General features: G+C 35.3%; 1 protein-coding gene and 1 long non-coding RNA gene across 3 annotated transcripts in view; both read right to left on the reverse strand.

Moving 5' to 3' along the window:
• The window catches only part of LOC123875434 (thrombospondin type-1 domain-containing protein 4-like), a 180069-nt gene that overhangs the window by 104096 nt on the left and 53491 nt on the right, over positions 1 to 22482 (reverse strand). The gene's annotated exons all lie outside the window — the stretch shown is intronic.
• On the reverse strand, positions 17270 to 19450 carry LOC123875435. The gene is made up of 3 exons (XR_006798139.1): positions 18884 to 19450; positions 18014 to 18159; positions 17270 to 17858 (listed from the first exon to the last, which is right to left on the reverse strand). It is a non-coding gene; the product is annotated as an uncharacterized LOC123875435 (long non-coding RNA).

Consider the following 22482-nt stretch of genomic DNA (forward strand, 5'->3'; position numbering starts at 1 on the left):
GATTTTAATCGTGAGTGCTAATGCATTGATTCTTTAAACAGTATTTATGGAGTATTAAAAACCGTGTTGGCAAGGCTATCTTGTGTATTATGTTGAGTAATCTATTCAAAATTAAGTATGTATAGCAACATAATTGATATAGCGAGCCGTGATAAAATTTTAGAAGGTTAATTAGTGGGAATATTGCACTATGGATATCACATTGGGATACGAAGCTTGAACTATGATAAAATATTAGAGGGTTAATTGGGAATATTGTACCATGAATATAAATTGGAAATTGATTTAAGTTATAAGACGCTTGAACTTGAAGTCGAACTTGGTACGTTTAAGTGAGCGAAATGCTCTTTAAGCGCAAGTGGTCTTCAAGTGGTCTTCTTCGATGCTTGGAACTTGAAGGCAACTTGATAGTCTTAAGTGAGCGAAATGCTCTTTGAGCGCAAGTGGTCTTCACCAACTTGGTACGCTGAAGTGAGCGAAATGCTCTTTAAGTGCAGGTGGTTTTCAACTATGACAAACTTCGTCTCCTAAGTGTGGCAAAGTCCCTTTAGGTGGAGTTGTCTAGTTGTTTAAGTTGCAAGCGAAGTATAATTGTAAAGTGTTAAATGGTAACGAATGTACAATACTCCTTAGGAACCTTACGAGTATGAAACTATGACAAACTTGGTCTCCTAAGTGTGGCAAAGTCCCTTTAGGTGGAGTTGTCTTGTTGATCAAGTTGCAAGCTATCGTATGATTGTTAAGTGATAAGTGACAATGAATGGGCAATATTCCTTGGGAAGTTAGGAAGGATCCTTAAAAGTATGTAATGTAAATGAGGTGTTAACGGTTGTCTATTTTGCAGTAACTTTATCCCGACTCGTGGGGTGCCCGGGGCGGGCACCATGCAGCATGGCCGTGTTGGCAACACCTCGTTCTCACGTCCGGTGCTGGTCGTTATGCTGTGGTCATGACGTCAGCGTCCCCTCCATGGAGACTGAAAAGAGGGCGCTAGGGCGACGATGTGGCGTGGAACGACAAGCGACACTTGCTGTTTGCGCTCCGACCGGTTTACATTGCATTATACGGGTTGATTTAACTATCTGAGAGTTTAATTGTTAACACAAGTAAATGTGTTCTTACTTTGTTTTCACGGGATGATAATAATGAAGTGTAAAAATCGGACAAGTGCGAGTTGAACTCGTGTGGAGAGGGTTCCTTACGATGAGTATGTACGTTTGAATACACAATATTGAGAGATTTATTTAGTCTATGAGTAAATAACTATTATCTGTATTTTTCAAATTTTAGTTTTGTAGTTTTGGAAGTAGGTAAGGGGTGAGTGATCGATTTTCATTGTTTTCTAAAATTTCTTACAGTTTTAACTTAGACGAATCGTAGCTATGACAAAGCATTTGGAGCCAAACTCTTCATATTATTATACAAAAAAATATTATATATTATTTGATTAATGGAAGGGTTCGAGACTTGCAACCCTCAACAATAAGGAATACGTGACAGTGGAAAAGAGAGACTGTACTTTAGGTTATTAGTTTAAAATTAATTGAATTGAATAATACCTTCTATAGGTATAGATATAGACTATCTGTGCTGTAACCTTTTTTTTTCTCTCTCGTCTGGCTTTACAAAGATTAGCCAATGTCAAGTTTGTAGTAATTTGTAACAAGTTAGTTAAATTATACAAGTATGGACCCCGTCTGTGCCGGTGCTCGCCGACATACGCACCGCACCCCCTTAGAGCGCTTTCCAGTTAGTTTTAACAAAAAAAACACACCAAAAAGGCAGAGCACGCCCGCCATCTAACAGCAACACAGACGAAGTCCGTGCTGTGACCTATACATTCAAATAATCACATCACATCACACTATCACACTAATATTATAAAGGCGAAAGTTTGTATGTGTGTGTGTGTGTGTGTGTGTGTGTGTGTATGTTTGTTACTCCTTCACGCAAAAACTACTGGACGGATTTGGCTGAAATTTAGAATGGAGATAGATAATATCCTGGATTAGCACATAGGCTACTTTTTATCCCGGAAAATCAAAGAGTTCCTACGGGATTTCAAAAAATCTAAATCCACGCGGGCGAAGTCGCGGGCATCGGCTAGTATTATGCCTAAATAGGTAGGACCGACATTGTAAGCCATAGCGCCATAGTTTATCGTTTATTGATACATAATCCGCGCTTCTAATTTAATACAAGCGCTTTTCTATAAAGTCCGAGCCATATATTATTAGTTTTATTACAATAATATGATTGTAATAATAAAATATTGAACGCATGTTAGTGTACGATATCCATACATTATTTCATGACATAAATGCTTTCTTAACGGCGGCGGTCTATCCGTCACTCACTCCATACAAATGTAGTTTTGTTCTCGTTTGAATATTAATCAATGAAACTCGATATATAAAGTTACACAGGTTTAAATATTTGTATATAATAAAATATTGAACGCATGTTAGTGTACGATATCCATACATTATTTCATGACATAAATGCTTTCTTAACGGCGGCGGTCTATCCGTCACTCACTCCATACAAATGTAGTTTTGTTCTCGTTTGAATATTAATCAATGAAACTCGATATATAAAGTTACACAGGTTTAAATATCTATATCTATACTAATAAATAAAATTGGAGTGTCTGTCTGTAATTTCGAAATAACTACCTCATATAAAGCTCATATGGTTATTTGAAGGATACCATAACCGAATCACACGTTTTTAAAATTTTTGTCTGTCTGTCTGTCTGTTTGAAAAGGCTAATCTTCGGAACGGCTGAACCGATTTTGACGGGACTTTCACAGACAAGTAGAGGATTCATCAGGGTGTAAAATAGGCTACTTTTTTAACCGACTTTCAAAAAAGGAGTTGTGTTTTTCTACCTATGTATACCGAAATCTCCGAGATTTCTGAACCGATTTGAGTAATTTTTTTTTAATCGATAGAGGAACTTTGCGACATTGCCCTATAAAAAATTTAGATTCCAACTCCTCAATCCTGATGCTGCAGGGGATCTGATCACCAAAGTGGATGGGATTTAGAAACTGTCGTCGGTTATAACTTGATATTGAAGGTATATTTACCAAGTAAAGACTTTGTCGCGCGGTACGGATAAACTTCTTTTGTCCTGGGAACTCAAAAGTTCCCACGGGATTTCTAAAAACCTAAATCCACGCGGGCGAAGCTGCGGGCATCAGCTAGTTTGTATATAAATTCGTGAGACCTTGAAATTTCGAAACTGAATATTTAGCGAAAATCTGGAAAACTGACTAAAAAACGTAGATAGTTCCTAGAATGTATTTACAAAATTTTATTGAGATTGGTTAGCATTTAAATGAAAGCCAAACTACGTTTGTTTGGGGCTCACTGCGAATAAACTTCTCTTAAGAGGGGTCTCTCCGTCACTCGCTTCATACAAACGTAGTTCCAATTTCTAGAATATGTCTGCATTTCATGGACTTTGGTTGCTTAATATTCAAATGAAATTGGAACTACGATTGTATGAAGCGAGTGACGGGGAGAGCCCTGTTAAGCGTACCACCAATGTTTTAGTTGAATCATGTTACTACCTAAGCTTTCTTATAACAATAAAGATAAAAACCCATAAATTAAGCCGAATTGTTTCAAATTAATTCAATGCCTTTTTAATTAAATTAAATGTTTAGGCATATTTCAACCGTATCCTGCTAGAATATTTATGGGCTGCTAATTTACATTCGCGGGTTAAAAACCCTCAACAGTAGCTGGTATCGGAGCAAATTAATAATTTGTTATCAGATAAAATCAGCCCTTAAAGGTCTGGTTAGATACAAAGCGCAACGTGAAAAGCGACGCGCATGGCAGAACGGCACAAAGAACACATACAGTTTTGCATGTGCATTTGAATTGTCATGCTCTTCTAACCGAAAAAACCAACAAGAAACTCAGTGGTAGCTATAGAAGTTGTTAAAGTTTGTTAGGGGTGACACCCCTAACAAACTTTTAGGTATCTGACAAATGAAGTAAGTATACTATAAATATATAAGTACCTACTGCAGAACTACGTTGGGCAAGTTTCAGTCGCACGACGCCGCCGTAACGCGTTACATCTGCCCAAACCTTTATGTTGAGCCATAAAACTAATTGCTGTAATTCGTCTCAATCGGGTGTAAGATTAGGGTTACAGGGTCTGAAGTCAAAAGTACCGAGGCATGTATTGCATTGTTTTACGGTCAATGCTTGCAGGGTTGTGGTTTTAAGTACGTATATCCGGTGACAATTTATAACCGACTTTGGTGTAACAGTATTCTTTATGTCTTGGATTGGATGGTCACTGATTAGTATTTTATATGTCACTGACTTTTGGCCACGACTTTTTCCGCGTGACCTACAGAAGCTGTGCATTTTTTCCTGATAATCCTACAAATATTATAAAGAGGTGAAGTTTGTAAGGTTGTTTGTATGAAGTATCTCTGAAACTACAGAACCGATTTTCAAAATTCTTTCACCAGTAGAAAGCTACATTACTCCTGAGTGACATAGGCTATATTTTATTTTCAAAAAATTAGAGATCCCTATGAAAAGTTTAATAAGCTACCGTGCGAAGCCGGGGCGGGTCGCTAGTAATTATATAGCCTATAGCAATCGGTGATGATGTCAGTACCTAGGTATCTATCATTGAAGAATTTTGGAGTGAGATAATCAGTTCCGGGAGAGTATCCCATGCATACAAACTCACTTACTAACATACCTTTTTATATGCCATTTATGAATATGATCGCATAGCAAGAGACGATCGTTTTAGGCCTATTTTGAGGCAATTTCGTTAGTAAATAAACCAAGTAAAAACAATAATGTTGCAAAACTAACGGCTTTAAGGCAAAACACATCATCTACTACACAATCGTGATCTGAAAAAAAAAATTATGTTATGTCTGATGCAATTACATACTATGACATCATGTCGATTAGCCCGTGACGCGAATATCGGCACCGCTCCCATGAAATAATAACGGTTAGGAAATCGGTCAGACTGGTACCATTGTCTCCGTTACTAATTACGCTGAATTACTGCCCGCAATCAGATTTTACAAACCAATAAACAAATTAGATATTTTAATTGAAGGCCAAAGCATATACGATATACCAGTTATACCTAGTATCGGTGAACAGCTGTTTCGCGACTGCATTGATGATGCTACATCGCATTGGCGGCTTTAGTGCGTTCAATTTATAGCTACATAGATATGTGGCATTCTATAGATTTTGCCTTATTAAAGAATAGGTACCTGGTAAGTACCTAATTGCTTAGTTTTTCACCAGTTCTTGAAAGTAGAATTTGCTTATCGAAACAAATTCCTGGAAGGCCGGCGGTAATCACATGGTGATCCGTTTGAAAAGTGAAGATTACAGTAACTAGAAAAGAGCTGATAACTTCAAACGGCTGAACCGATTTTCTTGAATTATAACTAAGAACACTCTCGATCAAGCCACCTTTCAAACAAAAAAAAAACTAAATTAAAATCAGTTCATTAGTTTAGGAGCAACGATGCCACATACAGATACAGATACACACGTCAAACTTATAACACCCCTCTTTTTGGGTCAAGGGTTAAAAAAACTAGGAGTCTTGACTCTTGACACATCACTATGATAGGCATATGATGCGTGATGTGTCTAGGGAAGAATACGCATTTTTTTTTCGGTTGTTTGTGCAATATAATTGGAGGCCAAAAGTATGAAAAATTTTATAATTTCGCTGTCAATATGAATCGACTTGGGAGCTTAAAAGGGGTTGATGAGAAATCCTGTTGAGCACACGTCTTTAGTAAATATAGTAAATAAACACCTGACTGAACTAATAGAGGGTTAGGGTCTGACTGCTTTCACAAAGTAATTTAGGTGATAATTTAAAACGATCGCGTCTCGGTCCGCGCTAATAATTCTGCCGATTTACTGGCTGTAATCAGATTTTACAGGTCAATAAAGCAATTAAGTACGTTTCATTTTAATTTAGGGCCAAAGCATATGATAAGATACCTACCTACTTTTAGCATCGAGCAATAGGCGATTTAATCCTTTTTGGATTTCAGAAGCTGCGATTGAAGTACATAGTTAGGTAAATATATTGATAGGTAGCTATACTTATATTTTTATTCATTTTTAACGCACATAAAAAACCTGAGCAACTACTTATTAAATTAATGCTTATGAGTAATTCTAAGTAGGTAACTAGGAACGTACCTACCTACCAAAGAGAAATTTTACAATATTTTTATGCACTTTTAAATCTAAAAACAGGATATTCAGCGTTGTTATATTGTAAACACTATAAAATCGTAGAACTTTTTGATGATTTTTAATTAATTGCTAAAATAGTTTATTTGATGTTTAGAATCTAGATTTTAGCTAGTTTATCTACCTTACTAATTAATTATTATAAATAGCGCAGAAAAAACATCATTTTTTTACACCATTAAATTATTTAGTTTAAACAAATATTCTTAAGGTCTTTTGATGTCTAGATAATAGCTAATTTAGTTGTAAATAATTTTTTTTACTTGCGTCGAATAACATTTTGCAGTTTAAAAAAATTACAGAGGATTTTATTGCTCTATTTAAGCGGCGATTGAAAAATCGCCACCATTAGATAATAAATAATAATATAACAAAAAAATATCGGCAGAGTGAAACTGTGAACTGAGCAATAAGTCGGATTCCTCTCCCATGTATCTAGTCTCTATTTGATTCTGTAACGAGTTCCTCTTATCAGGACAGCACTTGTAATTCGTGGCTAAACTCTCGAACGGCGCGCGTGACTTTACAAAGTGAGTAACGGTGAGCGAGACTGCACTACTAGGGACACCATATACTCCACAGCCTTTGAGCCCTGCTTGGAAATGGATGAGATAAAAGCTTACATAAAACAGCTCGTAGCTTCAATACTTTACCTAGACTTTGTGCTACATTTGTAATTAATTATTTAGAAAGGGGGTAAGGTTACAGAAGTACCTAAATTAGTATGGATTAGAGTAAACGCGTAAGCAGCATAGATAAAGCATAATTATGATATCAGGGTAAATTATAAACGTAAAGCTGATAAACTCTACTTCTATTTGAATGGTAAAAAACTGACAGGTAAAAATTTTGACAAAGTAAAAAAGAAGCAGATTCCATGATGACAATGACTGCTGTCTCGTCCCTTATCAGTTTCTAGGTGGCATTGTATAATAACTATACTAAAATGCTTACGTAATGTCTTTACCGGTGGATTGGAACTAACGCTGAAGCTTCTCATCAGACCAGACCTAATTAGCTAATTTACAAGTTTCTAAACTGCCTTAAACATTGCTGGTTCCTAGAGCTCGGGTCGTCAACGGCACAATTTGGCCACTCTATTCGAAATTCAATATTAACCACATCCAGACGAATCCAAAACTTCCCTCTCATAAGACCACATTGCTCAACACTGCACTAGTCAGGTTCTTAATTACAGTGAATGTTTTTGACGAATAAACTTACCATAATTTTTCTATTTGGCTATTCGTTTTGTGGAAACATGTGGTCACCCTACTCTAAATTCGCAATTAACCACATCTTGTCTTGCTTCAGACGGGGCTAGGCAAGAGGTACCTTAGTATGTAAAATTATGTTACCTTCCACACCTGCACCAGATTACTTTTAGAATATAGGGGCTTAGATTGATTGTGGTTTGCATTTTGAAATGTATAATTTGAATGAAGGCTTAATTGAAATTTACATATTCAAAACAAACAGTAGCAGTTTTGATTTACGTAATACAATTTCAGAAGAATGTGGTCGGAAATTATGGAAAGTAATCAAAATTTTGGTTTCCAATATAATTTGATTTAATCATGACAAGCTTGCAGATTATAATCTGTTATTATAATAAGCTTTAACGAAATTCTTATACTATAAATAATATTACTAGATCTAATTGTATGGAACTGATTATAATAAAAAAGGTATACTCGAGGTATAAGGTATTTACCTAATCGAGAAGTTTGCGCAATTTTCGACATGAATTTTATTCCTATGTATAGACAATTGTAAATTAAAAATTTATAACACCCCCGACAAGTGAAGGTTGCAGGAACTAGAGCTAATAACTTTCAAACGGCTGAACCGATTTTCTTAGATTATAGCTAAGAACACTCGATCAAGCCACCTTTCAAACAAAAAAAAAACTAAATTAAAATCGGTTCATTACTTTAGGAGCTACGATGCCACAGACAGATACACACGTCAAATTTATAACACCGCTGTTTTTGGGTCGGGGGTTAAAAAAGGATCTTGTTTACAATGACAAAAAGCTTACAGAAGAACCCCGTGAACAATAAAACTACAGAAACTAAGTAAACCAGAAAGTTGAAACAAAAAACAGGTCAGCGATTCAATCCCGAACATGCACCTCTAACTTCTCAGAGCTATGTGCATTTTAAGTAATTACTTGAATATCACTTGCTTTAATGGTGAAGGAAAACGTCATAAGGAAACCTGCATGCCTGAGAGTATTCCATAACGTTTTCAAAGGTGTGGGAAGTCTGCCAATTCGCACTTGACCAGCCTAGCATACTATAAGCCTAAACCCGAGAGACCTGTAATCAGTAAGGTACCGGCCATGGGTTGATCATGGCGAAAATAAATAAAAGCGTAGAGTTATAAAACGTAGCAAGTAAATGATCATTGCGAAATAAGCGTTATTTATTTCGAAAGTGCCACCCTGTGTCTGAATGCAAGCAATAAATATTCCAGAGGTATATATGTAAATGAGTTGAATGCAATTATTGCAGTTATCTTTATACGAATAGAATCTTAATCATAAATCAATGCATTTATTTTGTTGTAAGCATTCACCGCAGGCGCCACGTCGTTTGAATCTAGGAGTTAGGACGTACGAGCACCGAACACATAGTACGGCGTAGAATTTACTAGTGGTAATATACTAAACCCAACCAACACTAAACTTTAGAGTCTAAAGATAAGTATGCTTGCAAGGTTACAGTTAAAATGGCGTATGTTGCACACGTTCGGGTTTACTAAACACATGTTAGATTGTGCTCCATTTTATTTGCACAGTTTTTAACTATAAAAGTAAATCTGAGTCATTTTCATGTTTATTATTCTATTACTAGGTAAAAACCAACTGTTAAATTAAATATGATATTTTTAATTTTAATTCAAATAGTTCTTAGATACAAAGTGGATACAAAGAACGTACGAATTTATCTTTGTAGTTATACTATTTTTTTGCAGTCTCCTAATTAGTGATCTTTTAACGTTTTTCTTTACTGAATAAGTTACCTACTTAGTTAAAGTAACAGTAACACTGTCTACTTATAAAATGACTAGATGATACACGAATCATCACTCAAAGCTAGGTATTTGATCTAGCTTTTGATGATAATTTGGGTGTTAAAATTTTGTTTGGCATTTTTGTCTCTACTTCTAATAAAAAAATGCCTAGAAGCATTAAATCAAAAAAAACTAGCTTTAAAATATTAGCATTCAAACGTTTTAGGCACAAGCATCGCACAAAGCACGAGGTCACATATTCACACACGTATTGAAACAAGAGCCTGGCGCCTCCACTAGACGAAAAAGTCATTTAGCGAAATTAACGACCCGTTTCGTTTAGCCCGGAATGTGTACAGAGCAATGAATTGAGCTAAAGATTTAAGAATTAAAGTCTTGGAACTCGTTGGACGAGCGTGCTTTGAATAAATAACAAGTCGTAATTAGTCGTACCTATTAAAAATTAAAATAAACATTGCCAAAAATGATCTCAAAATTAGAAATATTTTGAAACAAACATTTGACAAGTGTAAATTAAAAATTTATAACACCCCCGACAAGTGAAGGTTACAGTAACTAGAAAAGAACTGATAACTTTCATACGGCTAAACCGATTTTCTTGGATTATAGCTAAGAACACTCTCAAGCCACCTTTCAAACAAAAAAAAAACTAAATTAAAATCGGTTTATTAGTGTAGGAGCTACGATGCCACAGACAGATACACAGATACACACGTCAAACTTATAACACTCTTCTTTTTGGGTCGGGGGTTAAAAATAGTGCCATACATATTGAACTTTTTTCAAAAAAATTATAGCCAATGTAATTCGGAATGATGTGAGGATTTTAACAATATCCCATATATTATGTAGGTAGGTATAGCTAACCTTAAAAGTACATTAATTAGACATAGTAATAAAAAAACTATTCATACCTATTCATAAACCACACTACAAGTTACAACAGTAGGGTCATAATAAATTGTAATAAAACAAAAACTAAGTGCTTTCATGTAAATTATACTTTTTTGGCGAACGTAAAAATCTCTATTAGTTTTTGTGTGCTGCGATGACTTTTTAGGTTTCATTATTCGTCCAAGGTTTCATTATAGTTTGTCATCATCAAGCCCTTAGACAAGTTACTTAGCAATTAACTAATTACGGCTAACGACAATTGTATTAAACTATTTTTGTAACATGAGATCGTAAATAATTTGATAAAGGCACTTCATGTTATGACTGTGAAATGAAATGTGTCATTTCCGACGTTTATATGTTTAATTTTGCAAAATTTGGGAAGTAAGTCTGTTTCTAGTTACCAACGAATTTATAAGTGCTCCTTGATAGATTCATAAACCAACTTTAGACTTAAAAAATTGAAAAAACAAATATCTACAAAATTATTACAAACTTTATTTAAATAATTGTTTGTAATAATAATCTTTCTTTGGCAGTATTTAAATACTGTCAAAGAAATTTTAATCTCTAGTTACTTATGGTGTTCTAAATGTGAGGAATATATTATATACATATTAATTGAGTACTAGTATAATTATTATCTGCATGATTAGGACTATTTGCGAACATTACACAATACTAAAGAGACCATTATGTATGGCGTGAAGAAACTTTTGTTCTATCGCCTGATAACAGTAGATAACTTAGAAAATAGATCACGGGGTAAACGACTGCTTGCTTTTCGCTTTGTGATAGTAAGACTAGGTAAATGTAAAAACGTACGTTTAGAAATGAATCCACGTTATGATAATGGATTCACCAACTTAGTTAATACCGTAAAGAACAGAGATTACAAAAAACAGTAATACTAATTCCGATTCTGAGTAATGATAATCTGAATATATTATAGAAAGAAAAGCTGACTGACTGACTGATCTATCGATGGACAGTTCAAACTACTGGAGATATCGGGCTGAAATTTGGCATGCAGATAGCTATGACGTCGACATCCACTAAGAAAGGATTTTTGAAAGTTCAACCCCTAAGTGGGTAAATGGTAAAATAGAGGTTTCAAATTTGTGAAGTACACGCGGATGAAGTCGCAGGCATAAGCTAGTTAAATATTATATAACTATAAATAGGACAACAAAAACATTCGTTCTCTATTTAGAAATTCGACTCAGAAAATATTGTAAGAAGAGTAAACATGTCTACTCCAAGACAATAACAATGCAATATTATATTACTGCTAACAAAAAATAAGCCTCTATTCTCAAAAAAATCGCCAGCGATTTCATTGAAGAAAGGAATTAAAACAAACCGTAAAGCGATAAAGCAAAGCAAATAATTGAGATGTGTCACATTACAACCTCTTTGTGTGTTTGCACGGTTACTAAAATCAAATTGCCGACTTCTGGTGAAGCGCAGACGACAAACATCGGAGCTTTGTTTACGTTTGGAACGATAAAAACTTTGATGCAGGAAGATATAAAAATTCTATTTGAACACTTCCTTGAATAAAGCACGCTAGATGGTACTGACCAAGTTATTAATTTATGAAATGACCTCTGTTTGGTGGCATGCTTTACAAGCGTTATGATTGATCTTGATTATTTTATAACATGTTTCCCACGGGGGACAGGAAACAAATTACACTTCTTTAAATTTTTATAGGACTTATTAAACTCGTAGATCATTTTTATTCCCGATACAATTTCTAAACTTTCAAGGTTTTGATAATAGCTTTAGTAAACTAAATTAGGTATATAAATTGTAGAGCAAAAGTAATAAATGGAGAAAGATAAAGATAAAATGATTACAGTTACACGAATACAGTTGCAAACTGAGGCCATGGAAATAAAATGCAAAGAATCAACCAGTCAGTGTTAAATTTCATGAAGAAACGACGCTACATTTCTGTAAACTTAATAAATTTTCCAGATAACTAGAGCCTGCGCTTTTCCATATTCAACGTTGGTTTCCTGGCTTTTATGCGGCAATGTCGTGCAATAATACATTGCTTGCAATTCTTGAATGCTCAGGTATATTCACAAATCTCTGACTAGCGTTCGAGTGGTTCGATAGGAATACAGAATCGACTATTTCCGACATGTCCCCACCATGTTAGTTCAGCAAACGCAAGAAATACTAGAAACTCGTATATTTGCTTGGAAAACTATTCAGACACAACCATTTATTGTGAACACCAAAGTATTTTGAACACGCGTTTAAAAGATTTAAACGCACAAACTCTCATAGTTGAAGTTTCAATAAAAATGTTCCATTTAATTACTATCTGAATTATTTTTTGAAATATGATTTCCTTTTATTGTATCTAAATGAATGCAACCACGCAAAACAAAAGCTTTTTCAAATATGCTTTGATTTTATCAGGTCACCTATTTTACTTCTGAGTTTGCTTATTGATTTTTTTAGTTAACCTACAAAACAACCATACGTACGCTACTGCACAATATACCGTAACAAAAAAATTATGTCGCGGAGCAAATCGATTTATCTATTGATTATTTATTGATAAATTATGAATTAATCGAAATTGTCATCGTGTGTAACTAATAACCAAATAAACCTGTTTGATTACGAGTGACGAAAGCATCGACAATTAAGAAGTAAATTCAAGTCGAAAATAAGGCTTATGAATATTCATTCTACACGCATACCAGACATTGCTATCTTGGTTTTCTTTTATTGAATCAGCATAATGTATTCTGACCAAAATTTATCGGCCTTTTAGAGGTTGTTGATTCACATAATATTATATGAAAATATTTTAATTATTATTTAAGTGCTGAGAAGTCAATAACTAAGGTATTTTAAATCGCTATGCTACCTGTTATCTGTTGGATTTTATATTAATTCTGAGCTAAACTAAAAAAAAAAAGACATTTCACCGCGTTTAATAGCCTCATCGGGTGACAGAAGGGCTGGCTCATTTTTTGCGCAACGGATCAGCCTGGCTGTCCAACGCGGAAATGCAGTTAGTATTCTTGACACCATTCCCCGCGGGCATGATTTGTATAGTAATTAGATAAGGCTAGCTTTAAATTTTATTGTAATATTTTCTTTAATAAAAAAAAAACTTAACTGTTTTCTCTAGCACAACGGTGTAGACATTGCTCTCATAAAATAAGTAATAATGAAGACGATGAGTATAAATTTTTGTGGTTTGCCCCAGACAGACATTGTAGACCTAAGTACCATCTAGATCTTTTTAAAGGATATTTTGACCAGCTGTGGCCGATTAATAGGTCGTCACGGGAAAGGTACTTTAGAGGTATTAAACTAGTAACATTAAAGGCAAAAGGTGGCAAGTTACGTTGCGTCTGACTGGACCGTGTAATGACTGTTTACATGAACGAGTGAACCATGTAACATAAGTAAAATACACAGAACAAACCGAAGAATTCAAAGAGTCTGTAAGTCGATTTAAAGAAGTTTTTACTAAATTAAAGAGTTCATAAACTGTCTCAGTAAGTAGCATCATCAATATACGCTCATCCGTTATCTTGATTAAGTTTTATGAACTTTCGTGTATTTCTAAACTTATCGCTTCACATAATTGTCACGACAATGTAAGCGGAAGTCTTAATTTTTGTACTAATTGTAATCCGTCCGTACGCTATATTTTTGTATTAAGCAGATTATTAAAAACGCGTCAAGTGCGAGTCGGACTCGCATACAAAGGGTTCCGTACCAACATAAAAAAATATATTTATAACACTGCTTTACTTTTCAAAAATAGGGGAGGTTCCCAATTCGAGTGTGTGTTTTTTTAGATTTTAATTTGCATGGCGGTCATTTTGAAATTTTTATTTTTTGTTGTTATAGTGGCTATAGGAATACATGGATAGACGGACGGATAGCGAAGGTTTAGTAATAGGGTCCCGTTGGACGGTCTTCGAGTACGGAACCCTCAAAATGTAAAGACGTTCTTTAGAATAAGTTTTGAATGCGCAAGAGCGCGTTCCAGTATTATTGTTTATTCTAATCTCTAAGTTGAGACTTTGTCGTCGATATTAATGTTTTAGTTTTGTGTGATTAATTTGTGCTCATTAGTTACTATAAATGTGTCGTTATTTTATTTATAAATACCCCGAACAAAAAAGAGCGGTTTTATAAGTTTGACGTGTGTATCTGTCTGTGGCATCGTAGCTCCTAAACTGATGAACTAATTTTAATTTAGTTTTTTTTGTTTAAAAGGTGGCTTGATCGAGAGTGTTCTTAGCTATAATTCAAGAAAATCGGTGCAGCCGTTTGAAAGTTATCAGCTCTTTTCTAGTTTTCTTATAAAGGTTTTTGTGTCGGGGATTTTTTTAAATTTTAAGTTATCATTTATTTGTTTATTGTATTTATTGTTTGCCATCGAAATTTATGTTATCCTAAAGCTTTTTTAAAATTCTAATTTTTGGCTTACTGGAAGAGTACCTATCCACCTATCAAAAAAACAGAATAATTACTATTACAATTTCTTGCCGGCTCCTTTCAGTAGAAACTTTTCCAATCCGTGGTACAAGCCTCACTGAGCTTGTGTGGCACAAGTTGATCATTATATTAGCAGTATCAGCTATTGAAGGTTCTTCATAACATATCTTCGTCTACATTGCTCCTACATCATGGGTGATTAGTCACCTTTTACCCAGAAGTAGCAAGACACTTGCCACTTCTAATCTTTTAACAAATTAGTAGGTAAATACTACTCGTATTTTCCGATTCGGGTACTGTTGATTGAACAATTATTAAATCGAACTCGTTGAGGCCCTGAATTTCCGTTATAAATGCTCTAATTACAGTGACCGCGAGAATTGTATGTCATTAGACAATCGACACAGCATACAAGTAAGCTGAATGCAGTGAATGTATGGCCTATATATGTGACTGGTGATCCAAATCGTCGCGCCCGTGTTGCGACAACGCCACAAAGGATGACTGTCTCTTTGTCACTTGAAACTGCCGTGTACCTACTTGGAATATACTAAATCTAGTATAGAAGCGGGCGTTATTTTGCGGAAGTCCATGACATACTAGGAACCAAAAGCTTAATTTGCTATAATCCGCCAAACCAAAGAAATCTGTATGGTGCAACATGCAGTTTGCGACATGCACCACCCGCCCTCCCACTGATAAACATGTAGGAAAAGTCAGCCACCAAGCAAGCCAAATCGATATACTAAATCTATAAACTGTTAGATGGATTTGTTGATAAAGAGGACACATCCTAACTGTGTCCTAACCCTCTCTTATAGTTTTCGAGGTGTCTATGCTTTGGGCAACGCGATGGACTCTCTGGTAACAATGATGGCGATCTTGGTAGATAAAATAATTGAAAAGATTGAGTTTGTAAAAGCTGGCTAACTGACTGAGTGGCTGATCTATCAACGCATAGCTCAAACCATTAAACGGATCTGAAATAGGCTAATATAACGTAGACATCAGCTAAAAAAGGATTTATGAAATTTTCAATCTCTAAGAGAGTAAAATAGGAGTTCATAATTTTTGTAGTCCTACAGAATAGAAGCTCTCTGTATCTTCCAAACTTCGTCAAAATCAGTTAAAATGCGGACTGTGAAAACTAGCAGACAGACAGACTGACTTATTTGGGTATATTTTCATTATTAATCTTAAATGAAATAGTTTATGAAAATGTTAAACTGTAACATTGCGTAACGAATTCTTGTGGATACGGTGCATTTTTGGTCAGCGATAGTGGGTACTTATTTGTGTCGACATGTGAATGACATGTCCAATTACCATGAAACAGCCCCGTGGCTTGAAATAAAATTTGTGAGTGAAATATTTAAAAATATATACGGATTTTATGAGCAGCTTACATTACATTGATTCACTCACAAACAACCGTAATCCAAATGTTATAGAAAAGAAAAAGCTGAATTAACTAACTGACTGAACTATCAACGCACAACTCAAACTACTGGGCCCCAAGTCTGCTATTTTACATGATTTGTCATTGAACTACAATGCAATTTTAATTCAATTACCATTGGTTCACAATTTCGTAGTCTACTAAATTCACAATGGTCGACCGATGGTCTTGTAATTGGATTGTAGTTGCATTGTAGTTGGTATTGCCATTTGCTCAAAAAGCGTTTGCCGAAATGAGTCCAGAAAAAATAATACATATTAAAAACGTTTATTTAAGCTAGATTCGATTATAAATGTTATCTATTTGTGTTTTAAAGATTAAGCCTTAAGTAAAATTATCATAATAAGCCAAAAAGATAAATTTTAAGTGCGATCTAAAAAATAAAATGTCAAAAATAATTATATTTCATCTGTAATTGTCGAATTGACATTAAATGTCAATGTCATTTGATAGTTCTGCAATTCATAGAGTTAGTAAGTATCTAAACAACTTTATTTTAGTATTTTGATTTTTGAGGCGACTTGCGAATACCTACCTAGGTAGACAGAATATTTAAATCTGTGAAGTGTGAATATTATAAGGGACTGCGAAAATGGTAGTAGGGGAGCAGATTTCGTCGCTGCTAGACTTTTGGAGAGCCATTCCTGCCACTGCAACCGCACCAGTGACGGGGCAAAGCCTGGCTAAGCGGCGTTCGCAGGCCAGGCTTGAGCAGATATCGAGGCCAAAATGCAGACTCATTTTGGCTCAAGCCCAGGCGACGGAGAACTTGGCTGCAGCAATTGTCAGACTGGGGACTGCAACAAACCAAGCTGCTGCTAGGCTGGCTGCAGCAATTGAAAAGTTTGCTGCTGTATTTAACAGGACAGCAGGAGGAGCAGGAGATGCAACGAGTGTTGCATTCCCCTCAAAAAGGTTGCCTTTTTATTCATTTAATATTTAAAAACAATTTAGTCATTATATTATCCATACTAACTATATACTATTGTCTGTCTGCTACGTTTTCACGGCCCAACCGCTGAACCGATTGTGATGAAATTTGGTACAGACATGGGCTACATCCCGGGGAAGGACATCAGCTACTTTTTATCCCGAAAAATCAAAGAGTTCCTGCGGGATTTTAAAAAACCGAAATCCACGCGGGCGAAGCCGCGGGCATCCTCTAGTATTGAATAAACAGTAGTTTATTGTTTTCAGAAATGTCCCACAAAACAGCTATCAGGATCAGAATCTGATGACTACATTCAAGGTACAATTTAGTGTCTGTTCAAAGAAATTAAATGGAAAATACTCTGGTAATGGTGTCAGATCAGCAAATTATAATCAATTACTATGCTTGGAGTTTCCAATATTAATCTAATCAAATATTGAATAGAAACAGACATTACATTGTGGAATTCCATGATATTTAAAGAAAAATTAATATTCCTATGTTTCGCTACAATCGCTAAACAGTTATGCGGATTATAGGAAAGAAATATTATTTTTTCTTTAAAAATCTAATCAAAGTCTAGTCAAAATTCAAAATCATTTATTTTAATTATTTATTATTAATTTCATGCATTTCTCCACAGCCTGTTGATGAGAGCCTGCTGCAGCACTCTACCTTCAAGCAGACCTTGGTTAACTCGATGGCTTTGTGAATGCTGTCCTTCAATAGCACTTTCCAACTCTCGGCCCTTGAATTGTGTTCATCCTAAACTAAAATATACAATAATGTTGTTTAATTCATAAGAATATTACTCTTATATATTAAGGATATTTTAATCTTTTTATGTTAAATGAATAAACATATTTGTGGAAATTTGTTGTTTTTTTTTTTAAAGAATAAACAAAAATTAAATCACATACCTGTTGCAGATGAAGAGCTTCCACAGGCATGAGTGGAGGCACGTGCGTTGGTCTTGTTTGCAATACTGTGCAAAATATAACATGCATTCACAATCTTGCCTGTGGTGATTGGACTGTAATGCAAAGCATGTGCTCGGAGTAAACATCTGAAAAAAATAATTTGTAAATAAAACACCTATCAATCAAACTATAATATTTGCTATAGTTTATTTGTCTAGGACACCCTTTTTTTAGGGTTCTGTACCTCAAAAGGAAAAACGGAACCCTTATAGTATCACTTTGTGTCTGTCTGTCCGTCCATCTGTCGTGTCTGTCAAGAAACCTAAAGGTTATACCTATGAGTAGGTAAAACCTATACTTCCCGTTGACCTAGAATCATGAAATTAGGCAGGTAGGTAGATCTTATAGCACAAATACAGGAATAAATCTGAAAACCGCGAGTTTGTGGTTACATCATTTAAAAAAAAATTAAAACCTGTTTCAATTTTTAAAGTAAGAACTATACCAAGTGGTGTATCATATAAAAGGGCTTTACCTGTGCATTCTAAAACAGATTTTTATAGTTTTTGATTACCATGCAAAATGTTGGAAAAATACCCAAGTAAGGAACCCTCAGTGCGCGAGTCTGACTCACACTTGGCCGGTTTTTTCATATATTATCTCAAACAGGATTTTATTTAGTAAAACTATACAGCGTTCAACTCTATTGAGTGCAGTCACATGCATTAAATAAAAATTGTGCTGTGGTGTTCCCTCTATGGTGTTGAGGATTGGGGTGATCATTGTTTTCTTCAGAGGTAGCCACTGTCACCTGAAAATCCAACCAATATTAGGAAACCTACAACAGTTAGGAAAAGTTGAATTACTCACTTAGCTTTCATGGCATTCCGGTCATGCTGGATGGGCCATTTAACATATTTGTTAAATTTGGCATTGAGTGCCTCTGTAAAATGCTAAGGCTCCGAACGATAGCGTTGTTGAGTACCTATCAGCCGCGTTGGCCAATTCCAAAATATTCCATCTTATTCTAGACATTATGCCTAGGTGTTCACCTTACAACGTGGAAAGATAACAACTAAATACCCAAACTATTGCTAAACATGATGTAAAACCCTTGTAAAACCAAACAAACACTGACAAACACTGGCATAAAAGCAATGACAGCACAGTGGCGCATCAATGATAGTTCAATGGCAATCCAATGGTCACTGGAACTGTCAAACTATTAGCAGACTACGCTTAAATTCGATCATTGACTTGCCATTAAGTACGGGACTACCAACTATTTACAATTGTGTCATTGAAGTGTCAGTGGCACGCCATCGGAAGACAATTGTGACGCCATTGAATTAGTAGACTACCAAAATTGCTAAAAGTAGCAATTACGATGTCATTGATAGACAACTGAAACACAATTGCAATAGTAGACTTGGGGCCCTGGACGGATCGGGCTGAAAGGCATGCAGACTTAAATTATGACGTAGATATCCGCTAAGTTTTTTTTTTTTGAAAATTCTACCTCTAAGGGGGTAAAGTTGAGAGTAGTCTACGCAGACAAAGTCACGGGCACGAGCTAGTTTTTTTATATTAACATAAAACATAATATTATAATATTATGTTTTATGTTAATATAAAAAAACTAGCTCGTAGATATGCGCATGCATAAAGTTTAATAAAGAATAATATCAGTTGGACATATAATATTATGTAGGTACTCGTAGGTACTACTAGATGATGCCCACGTGGATTTAGGTTATTTGGAAATACCGTGGGAACTCTTTGATTTTTTGAGACACAAAGTAGCTTATGTCTATACCCGGGGATGAGATGTATACTTGGTACCAAAGCAGATAGATAGACAAACAGACAGACAATACAGTAAGTAGTATGGATATCGAACATGGCCGAGTATGAGTGGCGAGCGGCAATATCACAGCAATTAAAATGGGACGATGTAATGAAGTGCAGCGTCGCTTTTAGTACATAATTTGTTGCTCAATCCATAATACCATGTTAAAAGCTACATTAATTACTCTGTAATGTAACTGGATACAAGTTTAATTGAGGGATGTTTGTGCGCTTCTTTTGGAAGATTTAATTTGTTAGATACAAACGAACATAAGACAAAAAATCTGGCGTTATTTTAACGAATATTTCTCTAGTGAGATGACTGAGCAATTAGCATGGGTCTCCTCTCAAGATCGGAAGGGGTTTAGCCATTTTTACAAGACAAGAGAAGTTACACAGACTACAGAGAATCAAGAAAGACAAGAATAAGTTAAAAGCGAGAACCAGACTCGCACACGGTGGGTTCGGTACCGTCATACAAGATTGTGTACTTTTGAATTTATTTTTTTACTTACATGGCAATCATTTTGATTTTTTATTATTTGTTATTATTGTTATAGTGGCAATAGAAATACACACTCTGTGAAAATTCCAAAATCTCTACCTATTACGGTTCTAGAGATACAACCCGCTGACAGACAGACATACAGACAGACAGACGGATGGACGGACGGACGGATAGCGAGATTTAGTAATAGGGTCAGCCCTTCAGGCACCCCTTGAATACGGTACCCAAAAAAGTACTTAGATCGTAAAATTATTTCACACCGAAACACTATATCTATCTATCTTTGTTATCTAACGATTGAAAAATCAGACCTAAGTGAGATAAGATTATCACACTTCACACTATCACACTAATATTATAAAGTTTGTGTGTGCGTGTGTGTGTGTGTGTGTGTGTGTGTGTGTGCGTGTGTGTGTGTCTGTGTGTCTGTGTGTGTGTATGTTTGTTACTCTTTCACGCAAAAACTACTATACGGGTTTGGCTGAAATTTGGAATGGTGATAGATACCCACGGGATTTCGAAAAACCTAAATCCACGCGGGCGAAGTCGCGGGAATCGGCTAGTAATCCATAAATTCATGTCAGAAACTTCACACAACCAGTAGCCGCGTATAGTAATCGATTAGTTATGCTATTTCTGTCCAAAGGTCTCCTTGCATGCGGTCGGATTATTATGCACCGAGGAGCTTGCACCATAATTAACCTTGCCCGTTTATCACTTTCCGAGTTCTGACCTCTCCATTTGACCGGTTATGGCTAAAATTAGATTAACAGTTACATAACTGACCGTGAAAATGGAACTAGTGATTCACGGATATATAGTTAGTTCTTAGATGCCGATAAAATTAATGCAACTAAGTTTATTTCTTAACCAGTGTGATGTAAATAGGTAGGTACCTACTGTTATTAATTAGTGAGGGAACTTAAGTGAGTGTTTTAGTAATATTTCAATATTCAACCAAATATTGATACGTAACTCCCATATTCCCATATAGCCTCAATAGCTCAACAGTTATAGGAGCGGACTGAAATCCGAAAGGTCGGCTGTTCAAATCCCACCCGTTGCACTATTGTTGTACCCACTCCTAGCACAAGCTTTACGCTTAGTTGGAGGGGAAATGATGATTAAAAAATGACTAATATTCTTTTTTTTTTAAATAAAAATAAAATAAATAAAATATTTTACACACTTTATTTCCACTGAAAAGTCTCACGAAAACCTTCAAAATATGGTTTATAGGACAGATAATTTTACTATCACTATCATCATCATTATCAACCGATACACGTCCACACATAGGAAGAGTCTTAATACGTTTTGTATGAACTGTCTATACATATATATAAAAGGAAAAACTGACTGACTGACTGATCTATCAACGCAAAGCTCGAAGCACTAGACGGATTGGGCTGCAATTTGGCATGCAGTTAGCTATTATGATATAGACATCCGTTAAAAAAGGATTTTTGAAAATTCAACACCTAAGGGGGTAAAATAGGGGATAGAAGTTCGTGTAGTCCAAGCAGATGAAGTCGCCGACATATTAAGCTGACACGCTATAAAATGTACAAAAGATTTCACACAATCATGCTTCATGATTTCTGTCCAGCTAACTAGTTTTAATGGCCAGACTATTAAATAGTGTTTGACTGTATAAATATTCCTACAGAATTCTGACAAAAATACCTACAGGCTACATTTCCGCGTTGGACAGCAAGGCTGATCCTTTGCGCAAAAAATAAACCAGCCCATCTGTCATGAAAAGAGGCTTATTATCTACTCTTTTATTCTATTCCTAGGACAAAGTGAATTGGTGCTTTGCCTTATAGCCTTTTTCGAACAAAACTAAATTAAAATCGGTTCATTCTTTTAGGTGCTACGAGGTCACAGACAGATACACAGATACACACGTCAAACTAATAACACCCCTCTTTTTGGATCGGGGGTTAAATAGAACCAAAATAGCGTACTTATTGCATATTTATAGAACAAGCACCTGATTTATATCATGTTACACTGTATTTATTATAGTGTGCAATTACTATGACCATTGTAAAGAATTTACACGTGGAATGACTTAGCCATGGACTCTGCACCTAATCAACAAAATACA

Source organism: Maniola jurtina, chromosome 20 (genome assembly GCF_905333055.1).
Source record: "Maniola jurtina chromosome 20, ilManJurt1.1, whole genome shotgun sequence".
Classification (NCBI taxonomy): Eukaryota; Metazoa; Arthropoda; class Insecta; order Lepidoptera; family Nymphalidae; genus Maniola; species Maniola jurtina.